The sequence below is a fragment of the Papio anubis genome, chromosome 13 (genome assembly GCF_008728515.1).
Source record: "Papio anubis isolate 15944 chromosome 13, Panubis1.0, whole genome shotgun sequence".
Classification (NCBI taxonomy): Eukaryota; Metazoa; Chordata; class Mammalia; order Primates; family Cercopithecidae; genus Papio; species Papio anubis.
Window position 1 is genome coordinate 44485100 of NC_044988.1, and position 10936 is coordinate 44496035.

Consider the following 10936-nt stretch of genomic DNA (forward strand, 5'->3'; position numbering starts at 1 on the left):
AGCAGCAGAGTCCAAGAGGAAGCAGAGCATAAAAATTTGAAGAATTTGAAGCCTGACAATGCAACGGAAGAGAAAAACCCATTTTCTGGGGAGAAATTCAATCCAGCCACAGAAATTTGCATAAGCAATGAGGCGCCAAATGCTAATCACCAAGGCAATGGGAAAAATGTCTCCAGGGAATGTCAGAGCCCTTCGCAGCAGCCCTTCTCATCACAGGCCCAGAGATCAAGGAGGGAAAAATGGTTGGTCTCCTGGGTCGGGTCCAGGGCCCCCCTGCTGTGTGCCTGACTTGGTGCACTTCCAGCCATTCCAGTCATGGCTAAAAGGAGCCAAGGTACAGCTCAGGCCATGGCTTCAGAGAGTGCAAACCCCAAGCCTCGGCAGCTTCCACATGGTGTTGGGCCTGCAGGTGCACAGAAGACAAGAATTGAGGTTTGGAAGCTTCTGCCTAAATTTCAGAGGATGTATGAAAATGCCTGAATGTCAAGACAGAAGTTTGCTGCAAGGCTGGAGCCCTCATGGAGAACCTCTGCTAGAGCAGTCCACAAGGGAAATGGATCAGAACCCTCACACAGAGTCTCCACTGGGGCACTGGCTAGTAGAGCTGTGAGAAGAGGGCCACCATCTTCCAGAATCTAGAATGGTAGATCCACTGACAGCTTGCGCCATGAGCCTGAAAAAGCCACAGACATTCAATGCCAGCCTGTGAAAGCAGCCAGGAGGGAGGCTGTACCCTGCAAAGTTATAGGGGCAGAGTTGTCCAAGGCCATGAGCACCTACCTCTGGCATCAGTCTGCCCTGGCTGTAAGACATAGAGTAAAAGGAGATCATTTTTGGAACTTTAAGGTTTAATGACTGCCCTATTGAATTTTGGACTTGCATGGGGCTTGTAGCCCCTTTGTTTTGGCCATTTTCTCCCATTTGAAATAGGTGTATTTACCCAATGCCTGTACTCCCATTGTATCTGGGAAGTAATTAATTTGTTTTTGATATTACAGGCTCATAGGCAGAAGGGACTTTCCTTGTCTCAGATAAGACTTTTGGCTTGAACTTTTGAGTTAATGCTGGAATGACTTAAGATTTTAGGGGACTGTTGGAAAGGCACTATTGTGTTTTGAAATGTGAGGACATGAGATTTGGAAGGGGCCAGGGATGGAATGATATGATTTGGCTGTGTCCCCACTCAAATCTTATCTTGAATTATAATTCCCATAATCCCCATGTGTCATGAGTGGGACCAGGTGGAGAAAATTGAATGCTGGGGCAATTTCCCCCATCCTGTTCTCATGATAGTGAGTTCTCACAAGATCTGATGACTTATAAGGGGCCTCCCCTTTCACTGGGCACTCATTCTTCTTCTCTTTGCTGCCACCATGTGAAGATGGATGTGTTTGCTTCCCCTTCCACCATGACTGTAAGTTTCCTGAGGCCTCCCCAGCCCTGCAAAAGTGTAAGTCAATTAAACCTCTTTCCTTTATAAATTACCCAGTCTCAGGTATGTCCTTATAGCAGTGTGAGAATGGACAAATACAACAATCATGGAAAAGAAGAACAAAGTTGGAGGACTCATATTTTCTGATTTCAAAACATACTACAAAGCTGTAGTCATCAAAACACTGTGGTGTTGGCATAGAGATTGACATATAGACCAATGAAATAGAATTGAGGGTCCAATTGATTTTTGACAAGCATGCCAACACCATTTAATGGAGAAAGAATAGTCTTTTCAACAAATGGTACAGGGACAATTGGACATTTACTTCAAAAGAATGAAGTTGGACCACTAACAACAACATACATAAAAATTAACTCAAAATGGATCAAAGATCTAAAAGTAAAAGCTTAAATTATAATACCCTAGGAAGAAAACACAGGGGTATATCTTCAGGACCTTGGATTTCACAACAACTTCTTAGGTATGACACCAAAAGCACAAGCAACAAAGAAAAAATAAATTGGACCTAATCAAAATTTAAAACTGGGCATAATGGCTGACACCTATAATCCCAACACTTTGGGAGGCTGAGGCAGGATGACTGAGCAGAAGAGTTTCAGACCAGTCTGGACAATATAGTAAGATACTGTCTCTACAAAAAAATTTAAAAAATTAATTATTCATGGGCCGGACACGGTGGCTCACATCTGTAATCCCAACACTTTGGGAGGCTGAGGCGAGTAGATCACAAGGTCAGGAGATCGAGACCACCCTGGCTAACATGGTGAAATCCCGTCTCTACTAAAAAAAATACAAAAAATTAGCCAGGCATGGTGGCGGGTGCCTGTATTCCCAGCTACTCAGGAGGCTGAGGCAGGAGAATGGTGTAAACCTAGGAGATGGAGCTTGCTGTGAGCCAAGATCACGCCACTGCACTCCAGCCTGGGCGACAGAGAGAGACTCCATCTCAAAAAAAAAATAAAAAGTAATCATTCATGGTGGTAAGTGCCTATAGTCCCAGCTACTTGGGAGGAACATATGAGCCCAGGTTTTCAAGGTTACAGTGAGCTATGATTGTGCCACTGCACTCCAGGATAGGTGACAGAACAAGACCAAGACCCTGTCTCAAAAAAAAAAAAAAAAAAGTAAAGGTTTAAAACTTTAGTACATCAAAGAACACTACCTAGAAAGTGAACAGAAAGACTATCAAATGGCAAAAATAACTTCTAAGCCAGTGCAGTGGCTCACACCAATAGTCCCAGCTACTCATGAGGCTAAGTTGAGAGAATTGCTTGAGCCCCAAAGTTTGAGTCCAGCCTGGGCAATATAGTGAGATTCCTGGCTCTAAAATAAATACGATAAAATAAAAATTTGTTTAAGTTATTTACAAACCATACATCTGATAAAGGTCTAATATCTGAAATTTTTTTTAGCTTTTACAACTGGACAACAAATAGACAACCCAATTCAAAAACAAGATAGAACATGAATAGACATTTCTCCAAAGAAGCTATACATGGCTAACAAGCACATGAAAAAGTGTTCTATGAAGTTATGTCCCTCACAACATGGATGGCACTGGAGGCTGTGGTCCTACGCAAATTAATGCAGGAACAGAAAACCAAAAACTGCATGTTCTCACTTATAAATGTAAGCTAAACATTGAGTATACATGGACACAAAGACAAGAACAATAGACACCAGGGCCTACTTGAGGGTGGAGGGTGGGAGGATGGTGAGGATTGAAAATCTACCTATCAGGTACTATGCTTATTACCTGGATGACTAAATAATCCGTATACAAAACACCCATGACACACAATTTACCCATTGTATTAGTCCTTTTCATGCAGCTAATAAAGACATACCAGAGACTGGGCAATTTCCAAAAGAAAGAGGTTTAACTGGACTCACACTTCCATGTGACTGGGGAGGCCTCACATTCATGGTAGAAGGCAAGGAGGAGCAAGTCATGTCTTACGTGGATGGCAGCAGGCAAACAGAGAGCTTGTGCAGAGAAACTCCCATTTTTAAAACCATCAGATCTCATAAGACTCATTCACTGTCACAAAAATAGTGTAGGAAAGACCTGCCCCCATTATTCAATCGCCTCCCACTGGGTTCCTCCCATAACACATTGGAATTGTGAGAGTTACAATTCAAGATGAGATTTGGGTGGGGACATAGCCAAACGATAATATTCTGTCCCTGGCCCCTCCCAAATCTCATGTTCTCACATTTCAAAACCAATCATGGCTTCCCAACAGTCCCCCAAAGTCTTAACTCATTTAAGCATTAACTCAAAAGTCCACAGTACAGTGTCTTATCTGAGACAAGGCAAGTCCCTTCCTCATATGAGTCTGTAAAATCAAAAGGAAGGGGCCATGTGCAGTGGCTTATGCCTGTAATCTCAGCACTTTGGGAGGCCAAGGCAGGCGGATCACCTGAGGTCAGGAGTTTGAGAGCAGCCTGACCAACATGGAGAAACCCCATCCCTACTAAAACTACAAAATTAGCTGGGTGTGGTGGTGCATGCCTGTAATCCCAGCTACTGGGGAGGCTGAGGCCAGAGAATCACTTGAACCCAGGAGGCGGAGGTTGCAGTGAGCCGAGATCATGCCATTGCACTCCAGCCTGGGCAACAAGGGCAAAACTCCGTCTCAAAAAAAAAAAAAAAAATCAAAAGCAAGTTAGTTACTTCCTAGATACAATGGGGTACAGGCATTGGGTAAATACAGCCATTCCAAATGGGAGGAATTGGCCAAAACAAAGGGGCTACAAGCCCCATGCAAGTCTGAGACTTAGCGGGACACTCAAATCTTAAAGCTCCAAAATGATCTCCTTTCACTCCATGTCTCACATCCAGATCACGCTGATGCAAGAAGTAGGTTCCCATGGTCTCAGACAGCTCCATCCTGTGGGTTCGCAGGGTACAGCCCTCCTCCTGGCTGCTAAATAAAACTTGGTAGGAAAAAGAGAGAAAAAAAAAAGAAAAGATGTTCTAGATCATTAGTCTTTAGAGAAATGCAAACTAAAGCCACAATGAGATAGCATTTCATACCCATGAGAATGGCTATAATTTTTTCTTTTTAATGAAAAATAAGTGTTGGCAATAATGTAGAGAAATTGGATTCATCATATGTTGCTGCTGGGAAGGTAGAATGGTGTGGCCACTGTGGATAACACTCTGGTGGTTCTTCAGTTACTTAAACATAGAATTACGATATAACTCAGCAATTCTGCTCCTAGGTATATATCCAAAAGAACTGAAATCAGATATTCAAACAAATACTCATACAGGAATGTTAATAGCAGCACTATTCACAAAAGCCAAAAGGGGGAAAAAAACAAATATTCTTCAACAGATGATTGGATAAACAAACGTGGCATATTCATACAATGGAATCTTATTCAGCCATAAAATAAAACTGATAACATGCTACAAACATGTTTTGAATGAACTTCAAAAACATTATGTAAAGCAAAAGATCACATCTTGCATGATTTCATTTATATGAAATATCCAGAATAGGTAAATTCATAAAGGCAGAAAGAAGATTAGCAGTTGCTTGGGCTGGGAGAGAGTGCGAATGAGGAGTGACTATTTAATTAGTATAGAGTCTCTTTTGAGGGTGATGAAAATGTTTTAGAACTTTTAATAGATAAAAAGCTATGGTTACACAACATTATAAATGTACTGAATGCCTCAGAACTATATAATTTTAAATGGTTAATTTTATGTTACATTAATTTCCCCTAAATTAAAAAAAAAAAGACAAACTGGACTTGCTTCTATATTTTCAGAAAGGCAACTCTCTTCTCTTCCCAGATCCAGTAACAAGATACAAGGCTACATGGAACCTCGGTGCTTTCAAAACACACCTGCGGCTGGGCGCGATGGCTCACACCTGTAATCTCAGCACTTTGGGAGGCTGAGGCAGGCGCATCACCTGAGGTCGGGAGTTCGTGACCAGCCTGACCAACATGGAGAAACCCCGTCTCTACTAAAAACACAAAATTAGCCCAGCATGGTGGCACATGCCTGTAATCCCAGCTACTCGGGAGGCTGAGATAGGAGAATCGCTTGAACCCAGGAGGTGGAGCTTGCAATGAGCCGGGATGGTGCCACTGCACCCCAACCTGGGCAACAAGAGCGAAACTCCATCTCGAAAAAAAACACTTCCCTACATATCTAAAAAATAACTTCATTCATTTAGCAACCACTCTGTGGAACTGATATTCAGCTCAAACCACTATTATGGATTACACTGGTGCTGAAATGCAGGGATATTTCTGACTGGCTGAGCATTTTTTTGATGCCTGTGCTATACTGGGGTTAAATACTTGACATCAGCCTGGTCACTCTGTGGCAGGCTCTGCTCTGAGCACTGAGGATACCGTAATGAACAAATCAGACAAAACTCCCAGCCCTCCTGAAGTTTACATGCCAGTGGGGGATGAGAGAAAAGAAACAATGAAAAAGTAATTGCAGCATGTTAGCTACAGATAAGTTCTAAGGAGAAAAACAAAATAGAAAAGGGAATAAGAACTGTTAGAAATGATGTTCCCAGTCATGGCAGAGGAGCTCCTATGAGACCAATCCTGCTGCTGGTAACAACTGTAAACTCTGGACCAAAAACAAAACAGGCCGGGCGCAGTGGCTCAAGCCTGTAATCCCAGCACTTTGGGAGGTGAGACGGGCAGATCACGAGGTCAGGAGATCGAGACCATCCTGGCTAACACGGTGAAACCCCGTCTCTACTTAAAAAAATACAAAAAACTAGCCGGGCTTGGTGGCGGGCGCCTGTAGTCCCAGCTACTGAGGAGGGTGAGGCAGGAGAATGGCGTAAACCCGGGAGGCGGAGCTTGCAGTGAGCTGAGATCCGGCCACTGCACTCCAGCCCAGGCGACAGAGCGAGACTCTGTCTCAAAAATCAAACAAACAAACAAAAAACCAAAAGCAACCTGACTGGAGAGAGACCAAAAAAGGCAGATTCTGAGGGGTTTGAGAGCTTTAGCCTGAGGGCAGCCCCAGGTTTGCACCAAGGCATAGACCAGGTGCAGTTTATTAGTTCAAAGAATCCAAGGAGAGAGTTCAGAGAAACCATAGCAGCTGGAAAGTGAGAAGAGAAATCCAGGAAAAGGGAGAGGTAGGGAGAAGTTCCAACTTCTCTGGGTATTAGCCCTTCACTGAACCTGGCTGGCGTCTGAACCGGGCACATATGCCAACTCCAAGCTGCCCAGCTAAATTAAAATAGCTGAACTAAAATTCTGCCACTCACTGCAACGAAAACAGTGTTTACTGTTGTGTTCAGCCAAGGCAACCAACTGATTTAAAAAATAAAAATAAAAGGCCGGGCGCGGTGGCTCAAGCCTGTAATCCCAGCACTTTGGGAGGCCGAGACGGGCGGATCACGAGGTCAGGAGATCGAGACCATCCTGGCTAACACAGTGAAACCCCGTCTCTACTAAAAATACAAAAACTTAGCCGGGCGAGGTGGCGGGCGCCTGTAGTCCCAGCTACTCGGGAGGCTGAGGCCGGAGAATGGCGTGAACCCGGGAGGCGGAGCTTGCAGTGAGCTGAGATCCGGCCACTGCACTCCAGCCTGGGCGACAGAGCGAGACTCCGTCTCAAAAAAAAAAAAAAAAAAAAAAGAAACCCTGTCTCTACCAAAAACACAAAAAATTATCCAGCCGTGGTGGTGGGCGCCTGTAGTCCCAGCTAGCCGGGAGGCTGAGGCAGGAGAATGGCATGAACACAGGAGGCAGAGCTTACAGTGAGCCGAGATCGCGCCACTGAACTCCAGCCTGGGCAACAGAGCAAGACTCCATCTCAAAAAAAGAAAAAAAAAGCTATCTTCCTACCTACTGCACCTTACCTCTTTACAATCTATTTAAGTAATCTCTTTTTAAGCTTTGTTAGATGGGAATGAGAAAATTAGCACATCTTTCTGGAAAACACTCTAGCAAAAAGTAGTAAGAGTTTAACATTGTACCTTTTGATCTTATAATTCCTCTCTAGGATCTTATCTTTGAGAGATAAGCAGACAAGTATGGGAAGAGAAATGTAAAAAATGTAGAGTGGGAATATTTTCCTTTTCCTTTCTACATATCCTAGGTTCTGCCATAATGAAACAGCATTTCACAACCATGAGAATAGCAATGATTTTTAAAAATGGAAAATGAGACCGGGCATGGGTCCTCATGCCTATAATTCCAGCATTTTGGGAGGTCGAGGCAGAAGGATCACTTGAGGCCAGGAGTTTGAGAACAGCCTGGCCGACATGGTGAAACCACGTCTCTACTAAAAATACAAAATACAAAAATTAGTCAGGCATGTTGGCGCATGCCTGTAATCCAAGTTATTTGGAAGACTGAGGCAGGAGAATTGCTTGAACCTGGGAAGCGGAGGTTGCAGTGAGCCAAGATCGTGCCACTGCACTCCAGTGACAGAGTGAGGCTCCATCTCAAAAAAATAAAAATGGAAAATAAGTATTGGCAAGAATGTAAAAAAATTGGCTGAGGCCGGGCGCGGTGGCTCAAGCCTGTAATCCCAGCACTTTGGGAGGCCGAGACGGGCGGATCACGAGGTCAGGAGATCGAGACCATCCTGGCTAACACGGTGAAACCGTCTCTATTAAAATACAGGCGGGCGGTGGTTCCAGCCTGTAATCCCAGCACTTTGGGAGGCGGCGGGTGGATCACGAGGTCAGGAGATGAGACTATCCTGGCTAACATGGAGAAACCCGTCTCTACTAAATACAAAAAACTAGCGAGTGGTGGCGAGCCTGTAGTCCCAGCTACTCGGGAGGCTGAGGCGAGGAGAATGGCGTGAACCGGGGCCGGAGCTTGCAGTGAGCTGAGATCCGGCCACTGCACTCCAGCCTGGGCGACAGAGCAAGACTCCGTCTCAAAAAAAAAAAAAAAAAAAAAATTGGCTGGGGCCATATAAAATTAGACTGACAAAAGACAAATGAACAAGAGAAAAACAAGTTTATCAACATGTGCATTGGAATATATATATGTGAGCATTCAGTGATAAATTCTAACCAAGGGGTGGTTAGAACTTGGGCTTATATCTTAACAAAAGAGCAAAAGATTTTTATATAAGTGACCAGACAAAAGAAAAGGACTTTGGACTTCTAGGGGTGAGAAACTGTGGAAAGGTAAATACATGGGGAAAATAATGGAAGTTAAAGGGTAGTTAGTAAAAGTTATTATGATTCCTCGATGCCCCCTCTGGGCTGATTGGAGCCTATAGTTGACTCCAGTGATTAACTTTTTAATTCTTTTTTAGAGACAGGATCTTGCTCTTTCACCCAGTTTGGAGTGCAGTAGCACAATTATAGTTCACTGCACCCTCGAACTCCTGGGCCTGAGTGATGCTCCCACTTCAGCCTTCCAAAGTGCTGGGATTACAGGCATGGGTCATCCTCCTCACTCAGCCTCCAGTGATTAACTTTTATCCTTCCTGGGACAAAGGGACACCTTTACAAATTTACGTCTTGCATTTGGGTAAATAAAGGAAGGGCAGAGAACTTTTTTTGTATCTGCTTCCTCTCAATTGCTTTCAGCTCGAAATAATCTTCAAGTCAAAGTGGCATATTTTGGGGTTGCATATTCTGCTACTCTTCAAATTTTTAATCATAGCACTGTTTTTAATGTGTAAAATTGCATATTACCTATGAGGTAGGGAAAGATTTAAAAGTTTCATAAAATGCCATGTTGGAAAGGCTTATTGTTGATATTGAGTTGTTTGTTTGTTGTTGTTGTTGTTGTTTTTGAGACATGGTCTCACTCTGTCAACCAGATTGGAGTGCAGTGGCACGAACACAGCTCAGTGCAGCCTCAACCTCCTGGGCTCAAGTGATCATTCCACCTCAGCCTCGCATGTAGCTGGACCACAGACATGCGCTGTCACACCTGGCTAACTTTTTAAATTTTTTCTAGAGATGGGGTCTTGCCCACACCAGTCTTGAACCCCTAGACTCAAGCAATCCTCTCACCTCAGCCTCCCCAAGTGCTGGGATTATAGGTGTGAGCCACTCTGCCCGACCGATACTGAGCTTTTCATTGCAACAACTCTAATGAGGGCAATTTAGGAATAATCAACCAGAATTACAAATTTCCTGCAATTCCAGATCTAGGAACTTATCCTACGGATATACTGACATATATGTGAAACTACCTATGTGCAAGGTTACTCATTGCAGTCATATTTGTAACAATGCAAATTTGGGAACTACTGAAATCATCCATCAATGAAGGATTGGTGGCCAGATGTAGTAGCTTGTGTCTGTAATCCCAGCACTTTGGGAGGCTAAGGCGGGCAAATCTCTTGAGCTCTGGAGTTTGAGACCAGCCTGAGCAACGTAGTGAGACTAACGTCTCTACAAAAAAACTAGCCAGGTATGGTGGCGCATGCCTGCAGTCCCAGCTACTCGGGAGGCTGAGGCATGAGAATCGCTTGAACCTAGGCGGTGGACACGGCAGAGAGCCGAGTTGGCACCACTGCACTCCAGCCTGGGGGACAGAGCAAGACTCCATTTCAAAAAATAAAAATTAAAATAAAAAAATAAAAATAAGGATTCTCTTTAAGGACTAACATTGAATCATCACCAAGACATATAAAGTAAAATAGGCAAGGCACAGAAGAGTATTAACTGTTCCCTGTTACTCTTTCTCCCTTCTCCCAAAAGTTTTAGCCAGACACATGACCATCAGGAGTAGACTGCATTTTCTTTTTTTTTGTTTTTTTTTTTTTGTTTTTTTGAGACGGAGTCTTGCTCTGTCCTCCAGGCTGGAGTGCAGTGGCGCGTGGCGCGATCTCGGCTCACTGCAAGCTCCGCCTCCCGGGTTCACGTCATTCTCCAGCCTCACTCTCCCGAGTAGCTGGGACTACAGGCGCCCGCCACCACGCCCGGCTAATTTTTTTGTATTTTTAGTAGAGACGGGGTTTCACTGTGTTAGCCAGGATGGTCTCCATCTCCTGACCTCGTGATCCGCCCGCCTCAGCCTCCCAAAGTGCTGGGATTACAGGCTTGAGCCACCGCACTGGGCCAGACTGCATTTTCTAGTGTCCCTTGCAGCTAAGAGTGGCTATGTTATTGAAGTCTCCTCATTGAGATATGAGTAAAACTATTATGTGGCAGCTTCCAGGTCCCTTCCTTACAGAGAGGTATTATGTGGCCTTTGTTTCTCCATTGTACACATCCTTCATTGAATACACACCATCCTGCTCCCTGGAAATTAGTTCTTTCATCTTGGTTCATGATTGAACTGGAAGAAACCCAAGTCCTTTTTGGAGTTCACACACATCACAACTCTGGACCACTCTTGGAATTTCGCATGACAGCGATATAACCATCTTTTTTAATCCATTGTTATTTGGGGTTTCAGTTATTTGAAGCTGAACCCAGTCCTATCTCCTACACAAGTATAAATTTTGCAAGACTTATAATATATCTGGCTAAATTGCCTGCAGAAAGATTGTGTCAATTT